General features: G+C 45.0%; 1 long non-coding RNA gene across 1 annotated transcript; it reads right to left on the minus strand.

Moving 5' to 3' along the window:
- Positions 1–655: 655 nt before the first annotated feature.
- LOC136054803 (uncharacterized) lies at positions 656–16,010 on the minus strand. The gene is made up of 3 exons (XR_010622774.1): positions 15,735–16,010; positions 1,913–1,975; positions 656–1,824 (listed from the first exon to the last, which is right to left on the minus strand). It is a non-coding gene; the product is annotated as an uncharacterized LOC136054803 (long non-coding RNA).
- Between the last annotated feature and the right edge of the window lie 1,064 nt (positions 16,011–17,074).

Raw genomic sequence — 17,074 nt, forward strand, 5'->3', positions numbered from 1 at the left:
CTGAGTTCATTATAACACTAAACCTGCAGTGAGTATAAATTGGATTATTTTCAGCCAACGAGTTCTTCAGAGCCCACGTCAGTGCTTTAGCTGTTCTGATCCCTCTTCTTCCAAACCAGCAGTGGGTGGGAGCAATGCTTATTTATCTCCTTTACTGAGGGTGCACAACCATAGAAGTAGAAAACAACGTAGTTGAGAAATCCATGTAACTTATCTCCAAACCTCAGCTCCGTGGTTAGGTCTGCAAACCTTACTGGAGATGAATTTGCTTCCCTGGCTGGTGGTTTGTCCTAGTTTTGCTGCACTGGGTTTCTTCCCAGCATGGCTTGGTTTGGTTTTCTCTAATGCTAGACCTCTTTTCCTGAGAGTGACCTGAGATGTAAGGCAAGCAGTCCCAAAGAAGCTTGTTTACTATATGTATTTATTCAGTTATTTCAGCTCTGTCTCAAAAGGGAACAAAAATAGTTTTGAAAGCTACCACTCTTCTTGTCTGATGTCTTTGCTCTTTTCTCCTGAACAAGTGAGTACATTGAGGCCAGTGTTTAGTGCAAGTTTTATTTCATATCTTGATTCTTAGGAATCAAATTTGTGATTTACTTTGCTTTAGCAGATCTTCCCTCCCCCTCCCCTCCCCCCAAATTAACTGCTGTGGTTTTTAGTTGCTGTTGTTGATGATAGGCAGCTTCTCATTTCATGTAGCAGTGTCCACAAGGTGGTGCCACTGCTAAAAAATTAGCAATAAATAAAATAAATATAAGCTGGTGATCCTACCCGAGCATCACTGGAGAATGAGTAAGCATTTTGTAAACAGCGTCATCTTAATTTCTAATGACATTATGGATTTGCAAGATGTTTTATTTAAATCATTCATGCATAAGCATGGATAAAAATGAGGAGGGTCAATTAGATGAGTTAATGAAGAATGAGGAATTAGATTGATGGAGATTCAGACCTGCAGAGCTGTGTGTCCTACCAGGGCCAATGTGGTGCCCCACAGAGGATGCTCTGCTGCTTCCAGTATAGGTGTATAGGCTTTGCTGTGTGACAGCCTCATCAGATGCTGCCCGGTCTCTGCAGGGTCCCCACTGCCTCATTGCTTTTTTTCCTCAATATTTCATGGGTTTGGAGGATTCAGTACTGTGTGTACAGCTCCAGAGTGAGGAAGGACAGACCAGGCTCAGCACCTACTCAGTAAACAATCTTCTAACCAGGAGCATGGGGAGATATGTGCTCATAGTGCTTAAGCAGTACTGTAGGAGTCAGCACAAGCAGCATCCCTTCTCCTCAGCTCCAGCCAAGTCATCTTGCATGAACTCATGTCTCTACAGCACATTTTTTTTCATCCTGTCATAGGACAATGTACAGCATACATGTGATAATGTACAGTTGATTTGGAAGGGGTATGAAGTGCCTGTGAAGGGACATAGAATGAGTGCAGCTGGATTAGTATGAGCAGGCAGGAGGTAGCAGTAATCTTTTCTTAATTTATCCCTTGTTAAAAAGGCAACCATCCTGAACTATGGTTAGTACATGTGATGAGGTACGTGTGATGAAGTTTCTGAGCATCCTTCTGCACAAGATCAGACCTGAGGAAAAAAGAGACAGTAACAGGGAACATAAAATGAATATAAAAATTAAAACCCCTTTATAGAAAGGAAAATAAAACTTATAGGAAGAGTTCTTTGTGTGGATGTGGATGGCTGCACTGTTTTATAGCAGACTTGTTCCCAGAGGAGCTTGCTCCTGCCAGCTCACATGCTCTGTTCTCCAGCCCTGGCCATGCTGCAGGTATGCACACCAGCAGCACTGATGTTCTCTGTGCTTCTGCAGTGGAGAGATTAAGTTTGACCCATTCATTCATCACTTTATTTTGTACCAAACACACCAAGAGAAAGGGATAATTTAAAAATACCTTTCAAACAAGCACTGTGTTGATTGTCATGTACTCCTCGAATCTCTTTTCGGTATGGAAGACCTGGATCAGAAAGACAAAAATAATTGTTTTTTACATGTTGTATTTCCTCTAATTTGCCATGTTATTATTTTAAAATAAAATTCTGGGGTCTTGTAGGACTTGGTGGAAATTATATACACACAGAAATGTGTCCTGTCACTCTGCTTTAAGGCAGAATGAGAATTAGGGCCTCTGTGAGCTTAGCTTTAAAAGATGGTGAATGATACAACTGCCTCTTTTTTTTTTTTTAATGGACCTTATTGTTAAACTGTATTTTAAAATAGTTTTGAGCACCTTAAAATATCTGTACTGAATGTAACACCTGGAAAGCCTGCTGAATGAACAGATCATTTAATGAACAGATCTCATTTCCAAGTCAGCCCAGTAGCAGTGACACGCTGCTGTAAGATTGCACTTGGTGTATGGCAGCAACACGTGTTGCAATTGAAATGACATATTTCTGTTTCAGTTTGCAGTTTGCTTTTTCTCTGACTTGCAAAAAAATCTGCTTTTGAGTATGTTTATTTTCAGATGTTTGCTTGTAGATACATCCACAGCGAGGAAATTATGCTCTATTCTCAGGGAAATAAAGCATCTAGGATTATATTTTTAGATTTCCACTGTGTGGAGAAAAAAAGATAGGCATTATTTTGGTAACTTAACAATCAAATGAAAATCCTGAGCATTCGTGCTTGTGCTTTGCTGCAGTGATTTTTCATTCTCATTAGAAATCCCATCAGTATTTTTAAAACACCAGGACAGTTTTTTCCTCTAAGCCTGAATTTTCCTGGTTTCCCATTTAGGCAAATGTGAATAAATCGAGGTTTAGCTTTATGCCCCTAAATCTGTGTCTATCTCTATATTTAGATCCCATTATGTATTTGTAGGAGGCAGCTTCAAGAACACGAACTCGGGAGTCACTCTGAGCTCAGAAATCATCTTCCAGATGCGCAGTGTTCACCGGAAGCAATTTAGAATGGCAGTGGTATCCTGCAGGATGTGTGCAGCTCATTCGACTGCGTGTCGATGTGCACAGTACTGTATTATAGATTATACATTCTGGTAATTGTGGTATTATTACTGCTAGGCTGTATCTAAGCACAGGAAATGCATATAAGCACTTCTGAAGTGATAACATCCACTCCTGTTTAAAATGTAATATTTTATCCCTGATGAAAAACGCATACGCAGTGCAGCATTTGCAAGAGGAAATGGGCAGTTTACTAATCAGTACTTAGCATGATGTCTAGGAAAAAGCTGATTAATTGTGGAGGACTATAGCCAGTATTTACTAACAAATGCAGATTAACTTTATGTTTTTAGCGATGTCTTTCTAAGTGTGATCTGGATCCCAGAAAAAGTAGACACTACATTTCCATCTGGAAGCATGAGACATCAGGATAGGTCTCACTGTCATCAAAACCACAGCACTAGTTTTCTATTGAGAAGAATGAGTAATAACTATTCCAGCTATGCAGAAGACTTTGAAAGGCAAATAATTTCATCTCACTGACAGTAGATGATATTTGTACATGCTTCAAGAAAACAATCACACTTAAAACCTCACCCATCTCTCCATCTCCATAAGAAAGCCCACCCCACAGCCCTTTACCTGAAGTCCCTCTGTGCCTGCCTACTGAACAGCAGGGTCCAGGAGCAGGACCACTCTCCATCCCACATCCCCAGCCTCCTGCTGTGGTTCAGGAGCAGGTTGGCTCCAGTCTTGGCATGAAGAGAGGCACCCACTACTGCTCCTGCTCGGCACGTGGGGCTTGGGGTGAGTCAGACCCTTCCCATAACACTTCTCACATTTCCCTGTAGTAGCACAGGCTTCAGACCTGTGCATCTACCTGGGGATAGGAGTTGAGGTGGCTTTTTATTTATTTATTAGTATTAATAATATGTTTGTCTTACAAATTTGGAAATCATACTGGTCTGATTTATTTCTGTTATCAAAGTAACAGTGAATAGAACTTCAGTTTTGTTAAATGTCATATTAGCAAGATTTTGCAGTAAGAAGGTGTTGCTTCTACATTCATATTAATATGCCTTTGCTTCTTAGAATTTTCTTTTTAATATTATTTTAGAAGAGTCATCTGTTTATGTAAACTCTGGTTTACACGATAATTTGAAGATGCATTTCATTTTAACTATGGTCTTCAGTATCTTCCTGAATTGGAATCTCTCCTCCTAATTTATACTTGTAATATCCTGTTTAACAAAGGAGCAGCTTCAGCAGTACTTGGAGTACTTACTGTTCTGCAAGTTCTGTTGCTGGGATCAGAGCTTGAAAAGCAAACGTCAGATAAAGATCCCTTCTTGGAACACGGTCGGAAATGAGCTGTAATGTTTATTTTTCTTCATAAATTTACTTATGAAATAGTTAAGTGAATGATAGCTTTACCTTTAAAATAATTAAATGCATTTGTGTGAGTCATGGGACAGAATACATGTACATGTTTTGTTGAGCTGCAGACCTAACGTGGCAGCAATGTGTGAACCTTTCCATGCCACATCCAGATTTTGCTTTTCATCAGGCAGCAAGAAATGTTGCACGAACAATTTCACAACTTAAGCAAAGGATTGTAATGTCTATCTCTTTATTTCACATGGGAAATGCATTTCCTCACTCTTGCATATGATACTAAAACCATTGCGTCCTTCTTGAGTCATCACTATGGAGGATCAATTGTAATGTCAAACTGCAAGCACCACATGCTGCACAGTCTGTAATCAGCTGGAGGTATCCAGAGGAAATTCTGTTTCATAATATCACAAGTGGACAAATATGTCTCCTGCTGTAGTCAGCAGCAAAAATGTGATTTGCTTCAGCAGACCACAATAGGCTCCAATCTTAGGATAACAGTTCATGGCTCTTTTTAATACTGAAGTTAAGTTTCAGGCATAATGGACTTACTTTAATCTGACTTGGTTTGAGTTTATAAGAGCAACTTCTCAGCATATACGTTTTAATGGCGAGACCTTGTTAAAATCTTATGAGATCTACCATGAGGCAGAGTGTGTGAAGATCCATGGGGACCACTGGACAATGCAGAAGCTTCCTCACTTTGCCTGAGCAGTGTGATATAACGCTGGGGATACCTTTAGGACTTTGAATGTGGTTTAAATTTCTAAAACATAAATGTCTTAAATCATTTAAATCAGGCTGTGTTACACCTTTTACATCTACATCGTTAATAAAGCTGAAAAAGGGCTGAACAGTCAGCCCCCAGACATGCTTTCTTCTTGTTTGGGGTAAGTAATCCCTAAGACCTGGCATCTTCCTTGCAGGTTATGTCTATGTACATTTTGCAAACAGTTATTTCAGGTGACACAACGAAATGGGCAGCATAAATTCAGAAATCATTGCATAGCTCTCTGTCAGCGTGCCAGAACAAACTTGTAGGGATTTTCCTAAGGTTTAATTTCAAGTAATTGCCAAATTCCACTTATCCTACACTAGGACTCATCTTAGTCCCAGACACCATCAACTAGCTAGAATCAATGCAGGCAGAATGGCCTTTCTTCCTCCAGCTTGAGCCCTCTTATCTCTGGCTCTGCTCTGCCAGGGTGAGTGGGCCCTCAGTTGCAGGGCAGAAAGCCGAACTCAACCAGCACACCAATTTTTCTACAAAATAAAGTGGTCTTCAGCAACAGTGTGGAAAAAAAATTAGAGCTCCTCAAAGTTGTTAAATTATGTCTGGTTTTGAAAAGGGGCAGAAATGGGCAGATATTCAGGGAAGCAGCAAAGCCCAATGGATTGAGAAACCTGAGTTGTCTTTTTTTTCCCCCATGAGTTCCCCTGACTTGTAAATGACCTTGAGCTGTCACTTCTCTGTGCTTTGGTTTCCCCATCTTTATAAGGAGGATGATAATCCTCTGTGATGATTTTAGGCTTACTGAAGGAGCTGTGTCAGGGCTAGGTGTTTCTTCTATCACCCTGAGCTGGAGGCGTGTGGTTAAAGATGGACAGGATTTGGTCAGTGCCCTGTGTGTTCCTGAAAGTTTGGGAAATAGAGAAGAAACTTCAGTTGTCAGGCACCGTGCTTTCTACTGCCTCTCAAAACATGTTTTCATGTAAAAGGTCTGTCTTGTATTTCAGACTCTTACAAATATCTCTAAGACATTTCATATTCTTCTGTTGCTGTATTCATACAGTTCCTATGAACGTTACTGGGAATAGTGTTTGCCAAAATCTTTTCAAGACTGTACAATTGATAATTTGACATAGATTAAGTATTTTTGAGAAAGAAAAAAAAAATGTTTTCTCATATTATACTTAACACATTTGAGTAAAACTGGTATCATTTAGCTTATGTTGTAAGGTACTTCAATTGGACTTTCAGTCTGAGTTTAAAATAGTTTGATTTAAACTCAAAAAAACGTGTTTTATTTTAATTATATATTGATTTTACACGCCTTGTATTAATATACAGCTACAAGCTCTGTGTACAAAAAGAACAGTCTACATGCAGAACTGTTGAATGCTTTGACCTCAAGGGCATAGAAACTGTTGACTCATTGTTTTTACTGCATATAATATTAGTCCTTTGTCACATCCAGGGAATGACATCATCTTCTTCATTGTTAGCAGCAGGTTTGAATAACAGAAAAAGTGCAACGTTCGTTGTCTGCTGTATTTGCCCTTAATAAATGAATGGATATCTGGTCCCAACATTCAAATTTGTATTTCTGAGCAAATTTATATTGCTTTTAGAAGGAGTCCCTGCACATAGCTCTCCTACTCACGTGCACACCCCCGTGCAGGCCAGGCAAGCTGGCAGCGTGGAGCTGCGGAGGCGGTGTCACCAGTGGTGACATTGGCTGCTGGATGGGATGAGGGCAGCCAGGAGAGGAAGAAACTGTACACAGAGTGCAACAAAAGCTTTCTTTGGGGTCAGTTTAGTAAGAGCAATCCCTGAGCTTCTGGGAATCGTATTTCTCCAGAATCTAAAATTATAGGAGGTAATTCTCTGAAAATAAGTCATCTCTAGGATGTGCTAACAAAATGGGATCTGATTGTCTTCACAAGACACCAGGAGAAGTGTGTTCTCCCTTCCAAATCTGTATTCATGTTTGTTAGTCCTCTATGTCTTATTCTAAGAGAGTCATTCCTTATTAGAAATATTTGCTTATGCCTGCCTGTTTCACGGAGGAATGGCACATCGTTACAGATTGCAATCAGGCTACTGGCAGAGTTCTTTGAGTAATTAACCTCCTACTTCTCCAGGATTCTGCTGAATTCTTTTATGGTGAGCAAAATTCTAAGTTTTGCTTCCTGGACAATAAATATTCCCAATGAAACAGAGTTTACTCTGGGAGAGATTTCATGAGTGATTGATAACATGCCAAATCCTAATCTCTCTCCATTTTCCATTGCCCTTAACTCCTTAGTCCAGACAAAACGTGATGTGTTTCACTAAAAAAATTATACCTGGGTGGTCCCAGAGAGATTATATGCTGTATAGATGTTCCTGTGATGGCAGCCTGAGTCAAACTGGACTTTGAAAAGCTGTGAGAGGATGACAGGAGGCAGCAGACTGGTAGAGCTGGAGGCAATGGATTAAGGGTCCTAGATTGCCTAATGCCAGAATGTACTCAGGGAAGGGGTATGCACATGGAAATGCTACCAGAATGGCAGGGGCAAAAAAAAAAAAAAAAAGAAGAAGAAAAAAAGGCAAAAGTTGAATTCAGACCCACTGACTTGGAAGTAGTAGGGATTTAATGCATTGGCATTTTTGCAACAGACTGCACTGTCACTCAGATAGATTGCTACCTTGCAAGCAGAAGGCTCAGGTTTAGGCAGGTGCATCAGTCCCAGTTCCTATCCCAAATTTCAGATTTATCTGTTAGGAAAAGTACCAAATGTTACTTTTTCTTTATTTGTTCTTCTGCAGTATAAAGTCCATCTTTTCTCAGTCTTCTGTTCCAGCCCACATTTCCTCTGCAGCGTTTTCAAAAGATAATAATGCCAGTCAATATCCCTCATTGGTTTAAAATTACTGACCACCTCTACAGAACTTGGTGTCTTTTCTTTTTTTATTTTATTTTATAATAACTTCTCTAAGTTAAACAGGTTGTGGCCAAATTAAAGGCTTGGGAAATAGACCATATGATTCCCTTGCAATAGTAAGTTGTGTCAGCATCATTTTTCTTCCCCTCAAGGGGAATTCTGGCTCAAACAAAGGAAAAGGTTAATGTAATAAAGATAATCTGAAGACATCCTGTTATTGGTCCTGAACTGGGATGGTATCATCTATTCTCACGTGCATAATCAGCAAACTGTGTAAAATTCAGCATTTCTTCCTACTGTAAAATTATGTCCCCGAGTGCTACAGAATAATCTCTGCATTTCAGGAAAACTGATGAAAATGTGGTGTGGGAGAGCTTTTGTTTGGTTTTCTTAAGTTGCAACCATTCTGCCCAATTTATGAACACACTAATAGGATTTCTTTTTTCTTTAGACAAGTCAGAAACATGAAGAGAACATAGGTATGTGAACAAAAGGAGAATTGTGAGCAAAATAACAGTTGATTTTGAAAATATATATATATTTTTTTATTCTCTGAATTTGTAAATAAGATTTCCCATGTTTGTATAGGGACTGAAAAGACATAAGGTTTTAAATCCAGCCAAAATGCAAGCTTTCAACTACAGATCTCTCTGAAACAATGACTTTGAATATCAAATTCAGTGACAGCAAATATCATATGAAAACTCAAGTGCATATATCCAATAAAATTCAGATATAGTCACAAAAATTCACCGGAGCACAGCTTGCAGAAAATCTGCATGAAACAGGAGTTTGCAGTTCTCTCTTGCCCTAAAATGGCTTTTCCTCAAAATGGATGAAAGCTGATTCAAGGCAGTTTTTCTTGCACGAAAATTGTCATAAAATATGAAAGGAGACATAGAATGTTATTTGTTTCAGTTCATGTACAACACTCAAGCTGAACGATGAGAGTCTGCCTGTAGTTGGGAGCATTTCTGAGTACTATGCATGAGCAGTGTTCCTCCCCACGTAAACAACTGCAGCTCTGCATGTGCGCCACTGTAGAAAAACAAGTGCTGATTTATTCACAGCTTACTTTCTGACTCCAGATTCCCAGAAATATATTTGTATAACAACAGCCAGAAGCAAATGGACTCGATGATCATTTAAGCTTTTTTTTTTCTTTCGTTTTTGTGGCCTTGATCACTTTAAAAAGAAATGATATTGGTCATTTTTAAAAGCAGAACTTTTGTCTCATCTCTAATGCTCGCTTCATTACTTGTCTTGCAATATAGATTTTCTGCATGGATTCAGTTTTCCCCATTTCATTTTCTTTCAGACTGCCATTTCAGATGTTTCTAAATGTTTTAGCTAACAGACAGTTTCCCTACGAGGGAACAACTTGCTCTCCTGCTTTTATTATTTCTGTATCTTTCTGAAATGCACTGAATGTGGTACAGGTTTTCTTGCACATCCATATAGATTTTTAAATTCGGTCATTTTGCAGGACAGTAATGAGAGAAAACAAATCCAATCTTTTATCTGATTGTGCCTGGAGTAGCTCACAGGCTTTCCTGTGCTTTCACACAGAAGAGAACAGAGTGAAACAGTAATGCTCCAGGATTTTTAGCTTAGAAAATATGTTAAAGGTGTCACAGGAAAAGCCAGACCCAACTGAGAGTGGAATTCTTCTCATCATAAAGCAAGTCTCACACTGCTCTATCGTGGTCATGTCTGACCATTCAGGATTTCTCTGTGTTTCATATGTTACATGAAAGAGGAAAAACTTATTTGTAGGAGGCAAAATGTGGGCAGGATTTCACCCATTGTGATGTTTCCTATCGCTCCCTGTGTCTGTCACAGGTGGGTGATGAAAACTGTCCCTAACTGTGCTGCTGGGCACAATCTGATATGTGGCAACGTGGGAAATCCTGACACCGTGGTGCAGGCATTGATCATGGCCGCAGAGGTGTGTAAATGTATTTATAAATTAATATTGCTAGTGATAAGTTCAATGTAGCCATGGAAGTCTAAAGACTGCGATGGAAAAACAGAACAATGTTGGGGCAGGGAGGAAAGTAACGTTGTTCCCTTTGTATTGACACCCTCGCTATAGGCAGAGTATACTGAAGATTGGCTCTGAACGTTATATAATGCATGAAAACAGTGGGACTGTGAAAATCCCAAAGGTAGACTTTAACTCTTTCCATCACCCTTATTATCTTCTCACATTATCCTTCAGAGATCCAGGGGCTGGACCTCTAGGAGAGCTTTGAGAAAAAGTCTGAGGAAAATGTTCTTCAAAATAATTCACTGTTCAGTTTCCCCCATATAGGAGCAGCTGGGTAGAACTCCTCTGACTCCTCTCAGTGCTCCACTGATGCCTCCCATTTATAAAAGGCACCTAAGAACAAATGCATCTTCTCAGTGCTCCAAAACAGCCAGCACTCTCATTATTTATGTCATGTACTCAAATTGATTTCTCTCTTTTGGTGCCTCCAGTGCAAAATTACTACATTGTCAGAAATAAATCAAGCCTAACATGTGGGGAAAAAACGGGATTCCATCATATGTTTCATATTGTGCCATTATGAAAATGGTATATTAAATTCAAATACTTCAATTGTACCATTAGATGGTGTCATTATGTGGCTTGCTAATTGATAGGTTTTTCAAATGAACGTTGTAATTTCAGACTTCTTAGAAGTATCCACATGAAGAACTTCCAAACTTCAGAGAAGTAGACTGGGTGTTATGAAGGAAAACCATTTTCTGACAGTATTTCCTAATGCATGTCACTGAAAACCCATTACATAACCACTGTGTGCATTCCAGTACTTGGTGCAGTCTATTTTTAATACCTGGTATGAGAGAACTTCCTGCTACTTTTTCTCTTTGAAGACTGCTTTGTGCCTCATTACATCGTGCTGTCAGGCCAAATTTTCTGCTGTCCTTGAGCCTTGATAAATTATATCAAATGGAAGAAGATGCTGAGGGACAAATGGCATTTACAAAGGAGACAGGTTGTAGAAGTGCTGCAGCAGCAGTCCCAGAAGTGAGCATTGCGAGCTGAGCCTTTAGTATTGAAGCTTAAAAGGAGAAAACAATTCTGAACTTGTTGAACACCTGCACTTCTAGAAAAGGCAAACACACGTGTGTGCTAAGCAGCAACACCCAGCATTGAAAATTCAACTTTTGTGGGGGTAGGGGGGTGTATGAAGCCAGATTAGCTCTCTGTATATATGTATATATATACACACTTTTTTCTTTTTTTTTTTTTTATTAGAGCAGTTTTCATTTTGCCCTTTTCCCCATACAGTTTTGTCACAGGTCACCGTTTTGACCACAGTTAATACGATTGCAAACAGTAACATAAAGCATTTTGCATAAATGCAGCCACACTCCTTCCAGCTCAGGCTGTGTGCAGCTCCGTTCCAAATATTTTAACAGCACAGAAAGTTCAGAGCCTTGTCCAATTTTGCTGTCAAAATCACAAAGCCTGACAGAGGTGAACTGGCCAGAGGGGACCACCATTTCATCTGGGCTGACTTCCTGCAAAACAAAGGCCACAGGACTTCCTGAACAAGCTTCTTTTCAAGCTAGAAGGTATCTTTTAGGCAAATGTGCTGTCAAGTGACAGACAATCCATTTGTTCTGCTGACAGAATTGAAAAGCATTAATCTCACAGGTTAAAAAGGAAAAACACACAGTGATTTACCTTGCAAATTGACAGGAAGCTCATTGTGCATTAGAAAGAACTCCTGTGAGTCTGCTTCTCTCCCACTTAATGGAGAAATAAATAAATATAGTGAAAAGTAACGATTCTGAATGCAAACTAGCACCCAGCACCAGTTAGTGCACAGGTTTCATCCGTCACATGCTGACCCAGAAGCTGGGGTGGCTAACAACCCCAGGCAGACTGCTTGGGCTTCTGCCCCTGGTGGTGTTCTCCTCCTAGAACCAGCTCCTGCACTCCTTCCCTCTGATGCCTCCATCTGGTTTCATCTCTATGGAGCACCTTTTGATCATTTGTTTCAAAATGTGAAAACTGACTGAATTCTGCTTAATTCCACCAACGTGCTACTGGAACAATTCCATACAGGTCACCTAAAGACCCCCCCTCATCCAGGCCAGAGCCATGGCAGTGCTCTGCTTCGAGCCCTGAGCTCCACCATAGCATCTGATGGTTGTGCTGATGTGTTCCAAGCTGAATATCTGCCCCAGGTTTAATTTTTGGCAGTTTCTGGATAAACCACGGTGGTCATCCTCAAGCAGAAAGTAAACAAAATTTTTTGCTCGTGTTAAGGAACAGTGATAATAATAATATTAAAAATGCTCCGTTCAGCAGTGTTGGTGTCCACGTTTCTCTGCAGAAGGAGTCTGAAAGGCAACACTGATGCTGGCCGAGCCCGGCACTGCACCTTCTGAGCAGCAACTCAAAATTTGGCAGCACAACTGATGTGGTTTCACAGAAGTGCATCCAAATGTAACAGAGTTCTGAGACGCTGTAAGATCTCAGCTGGAATGTGGCTGTGGACAAAGGGCATCTATGGTCCCCAGAGAGTGGCCTGCGTGCTCCCAGGCAGGGGACCAAGTGCTGTCACCCCACGCCTGGGCAGCTGGGGCAGCCTGGGCTGGGGTCGGATGGGGGGCAGTGTAGTGAGTCCTTGTGAGTGGAACAACGTGGGGGCACAGTGAGACTCTGCTAGGCACAGGGGAAAGGATGTGAGAGCTGGGTAAGGATAATTAGGGTAAGGTGCCAGGGGAAATAATTAGAGGGAGAGCTGGGTTGAGGTACAGATGAAAGATTTGCACTAGGAGGTGAAAATAAAGTGCAGGAGAGCAGGAAGACAGAGCAGGGAATGGGGCAGGAATCCCCCCAGCGTTGTGCAGGGAGGAGGGTCAGGGCTGAGCACGGAGGGGTGGGAGCAGAGTGTGCCTCAGGCATGGGCTGAGTGCCTGAGTGCGATATCTGTGCAAATTGTGATTCATCTTTTGTGACAGAAGAACAGAAATATAAGAAAATCAGCATGGGGTATGGGTAACTTCTATTGCGATACATTATTTTGTCGTTAAAAAGCTGCTTTGTTCAATATTCTGGAGCTCTTGAGCCAGTTGAGGTGACTGCATGTCACTGTTTACTGTTCAGACTTCCTCTGCTTTTGTTAACAAACATCCGAATCGCAAAAGTGCAGCAAGCTTCTTTTTGAAGCGCAGTTAAAAAAAAGAAAACAAAACCTATTTCTGCAAACTACATTTGAAAATACTTAAAGTGATTGGAAATAGGGCCGCCAGCTATGAGTTTCCCTGGGTTGGTTCGCAGCATCACTGCAGGAACCGGGCTCCAGCACGGGGGGGAGCGGAGCAAAGTGGGCTGCGGGGGGGGCAGGGGCTGCTGCTGCCCCCGGTGCTGCCGGAGCCGCGGGCACCTGCTCCTTTCCGTTGGTAAAACGGGGAAAACTGCTCTTTGTGCTCTCGCGGGTTTGGGATTGCTTTAGCAGAAGCGGCGGCTCTGCCCCCAGCCAGCGCGGGGGGGTTGGTGCAGCCCCTTTCTTCTGGAAGGCTCTGCTGCTTCACTTTCCCTTTGAGAATGAAAGCAGCGGCGCTGTCAGATGGAGTTGTTGGTGTGCATCAGGTGATGGGAGAAATTACTCATAGGAGCAAAGGGTCCGTCGTGCATTTATTGTGATGCAGTTGGGAGCTGCAAGCGTTGATTCGCTGTGCATTTGTCAGCGTGTAATACTGAGAGCTGAAAACCGCAGAGGACACTGCCAGTGACCCGGCTCCGGTGCTCCTATTGCCTGAGAACTCCGAAAAACTCTCATCTCGGGGGTTCGGGAGGGCTGGGGGCTGCTCACTGAGCCAGCACCTCGAGACACGGCTCTCTGCTCCCACCCTGACCTCCGTCCCAGGTAAAGGCGCACTCAATCCTTTCTTCATTGGTAATAGATACTTGTGTACATTACAAAACCAGCTCACAATTTGGCAAATTAAGCTGTCTGTGGTTGGCTCCGGGACTGCAGAGATATTGCAGCGCTGCAGCATTGCATAACGGCTCGGCAGCATCTGCCCTACTCCGCGAGGAGCAGCAGTCCTTATCTCGGGTGGGCATCACATTCACCCCAGTCCTCCAAAAAAAAAAAGAATTAGTATCAAATATACGCGGGGCATGTTCTGCCTTGTGGCTGCAATGTTTTTTCAATTAACTTCTCTGAATATACCACAATGAAAAGTGTCAGCTTTTTGCCTCAGAGGCCTATAATTAGATTAAATGAATACGGTTAATTATCTGCTGCCTTCTTTACACAAAACAATATGTTTCTATAAATTAAAAGGTTCATACGGGAAGGAAATTGCTGTTCACTTCGCTATAAGGGTGTACCTCTGTACCGGGGGCATCTGGTGCACCAGAGCTTCGTCTGCAGCTCTTATTGCAAAGCAGTGAGAGCAAAATCCATCCGAGCAATCTATACCACATACACTGCAGTAATTAGAGCACACGTCGGTGACACTATTGACAGTGACCGTGTCCATCAAACAAGCACGCTTTCCTAATGAGCAGCTGCTTTCTATCCAACTCCCTTCCCCAGCCTGAGAGCAGCAGGTACCTGCGGCCAACCCGGGACAGGAGCACGGCTGGGCAGAGTGCTGCTCCCGGCACACGTACCCCCGGCCCCCCGCTCCCCCCCCCATGCGGGCCCAGCGCCCAGAGCCGGCGGAATCGGTCTGTATCAGCGCCCGGCCCGCAGCGGGAGGAGAGAGCGCTGCCGGGGTACGGCGGGGCGTCCCTCGGTGTCCCCTGCTCCCATCGCAATGGGTGTTAATAGCTTACGGCCTACGTGGGACCCTCGCCCACTAGGGAATTGCTATTACAATCAGCAGGAGCCCTTCTTGCAGGCGGCAGGACGCTCTGAGCTGCCCTTCGTTAAGGTGCATTTTACCCCGAAAAAAAAAAAACGCTCGGTCCGCTCCGTTTTCCCACGGACCCCGCGCGTCCCCGCGCTGTGGGTCTGTCCCTTTCAGCCTCCCTGACCCCGCGCTCAGCGCTGCGTGACGGCGGCAGAGCGGCTGCGGGGAAGGAGCCCCGCGTGGGGGCACCGAGCGCTGCGGGGACTCCGCCGCCGGGAGCCGCGTCCCGGCGGTCGCCCCCGGGCGGCTGCGGCGTCAGCATCTGCGCTCTCACGGACGGTGAAACTTTGATTGTCAGTGCCCATAAATACCGGTGCCCCTCTGCGCACCTCTGCGACCGCCAGAAAGCTGTTACGGGGGCACCGCGGCGCGGGGGGGCTCGCGCTTCCCCGCACTGCCGCTCGGGGCTCAGCCGGTGCCGGGGGCTGTCGAGGCTCGGTGCCCCGGCCCGGCTCCGTGCCCCGCTCCCCGCCGTCCGGAGCCGACCCAGCTCCGCTATGGGAACAGCCGCAGCCGTCGGCGCTCCCGCAGGTGCCGCGCGGTGCCCCGCTATCCCCGCAGCGTTGCTCTCTTTCGGGATAGGCGCAGCTCAGGGCTCCTGACAGCACCCGGAGCTGCTGCCGGCAGTTCCCGTCGCTTTGACCAAATATCGCTGATATTATGCCCGGAGGCGACGCGAACACTCAGAGCAATGAACGCAGAGCGAGGAGCGCTCCGCGCTGGGACCCCCCCCAAACCCTACCCCCCCCACCCCAACCCGGAGCGGTGCGGGGATGGCAGCGGCACTCCGCGCTCGGGGGCGATTTCTTCGCCTTTGGGACACCGGAATGGGCGGCTTTGGGGGGTACCCTGAGAGCCGGGGGGGTGCGCTGTACTCACCGCACTGCGGCTCTTCGGCTCCGGGAGAGGGATGGGGAAAAAAAAAAAAAGCGAAAAATAAAAAAAAAAAAGAGAGAGAGGAAATAAAATAGAGAAAGAAAAGGGAAAACATAACACCGCGGTTGGGCTGCGGAGCGGGGCGGCCGGGCCGGGCCGGGCCCCTCGCGGCGGGGGGCCGGAGGGAAGCGGCGGCGGAGCCCGCGGAGGAAACTCACGAAATAAAATCAGACTGTTAGTTAAGGCGCGTAAATTTAAAAATATTTGGACAGGAAGAGAAAGGGGAAAGGAACCGTAGAGACGAGCTAACGGTTTCGGAGCCGGGCGCTGCCCGCCCTCCCCCCCCAGCCCGGCAGACTCCGGGGACGGCCCCGCTCCGCCGCGTCCCGGCCCCGCTCCCTGGGGGCCGCCGCAGCGCTCCGCCGACACCGACATTTTGAGAGCGGGCGGCGGCTCCCGGGGCTGCGCGGGGACTTCGGCTGCGCTGCCCGCGGCGGCCCGGAGCCATCGCCCTGCCCGCGGCCGCCTCGCTTCCCCGCTTGCTATTTTTTCTTCATTATTCCTGTTATTATTTTAATTTTTTATTTTATTTTCTGTTGTCTTTCCCTCCACACCCCCGCCACGCACAGTGCCGCCGTCCTCCAGAATAAATGCGGTTTTTCCTCTCTTGGCTTTTTTTTTTTTTTCCCCTCTCTCCGTGGCAGTCACACTCCGCTGGGAAGCGGATAATACCGCGGTACCACTCCCGGCCCCATCGAGCCGCCGGGTGCACCGATGGCAGAGGCACCCCTCTTTCTTTTAGAGGCTCCGAAGTGGCGGTTTTCTGACGTTTTAACCCTTTCTCCACATGAACGCTGCAACGGCGTTTCCCACGAAGGTAATTCCTCACCCCAGCTCGGAACAACTCACCCATCCCTCCTCTCACCGCACGGAGCCTCACGAAACGCCGTCCCGCTGTTGCCCCCATTTGCTGTGCTGGGGCTCACCCCCAGACCCCGCTCCGTGCCCCCTCCCCGCTCCCCCCGGACCCAGGGGCCGCTCTCCACCGCATCCCTCCGGGATCTGCGCCTTTTCTGACGTATTTCAGCATTCCTTCCCGCTGTAATTTAGAAGCAGAGGTCAACGAGACAGCTCAGCCCCGCACCCCGAAATAGGGGAGAGGGCTCCGTGGCCGGGGCAGCGCTGAATGCGTTTTGTTCCCCATCTCTCCGCACCGCACTCGCTGCGGTTGTGGTGTGCACGGCCCCGGCTGCGCAGCTCCTGGGTTTTTCCTGCCCGGGAGATGTCCTTTTCTGATGGCTTCTGTCTCAATAGGAGCTTTCAAACAAATATTTCGTTCCATC

Source organism: Cyrtonyx montezumae, unplaced genomic scaffold, assembly GCF_038088225.1.
Source record: "Cyrtonyx montezumae isolate F1298 unplaced genomic scaffold, pur_monq_1.0 scaffold_1, whole genome shotgun sequence".
Classification (NCBI taxonomy): domain Eukaryota; kingdom Metazoa; phylum Chordata; class Aves; order Galliformes; family Odontophoridae; genus Cyrtonyx; species Cyrtonyx montezumae.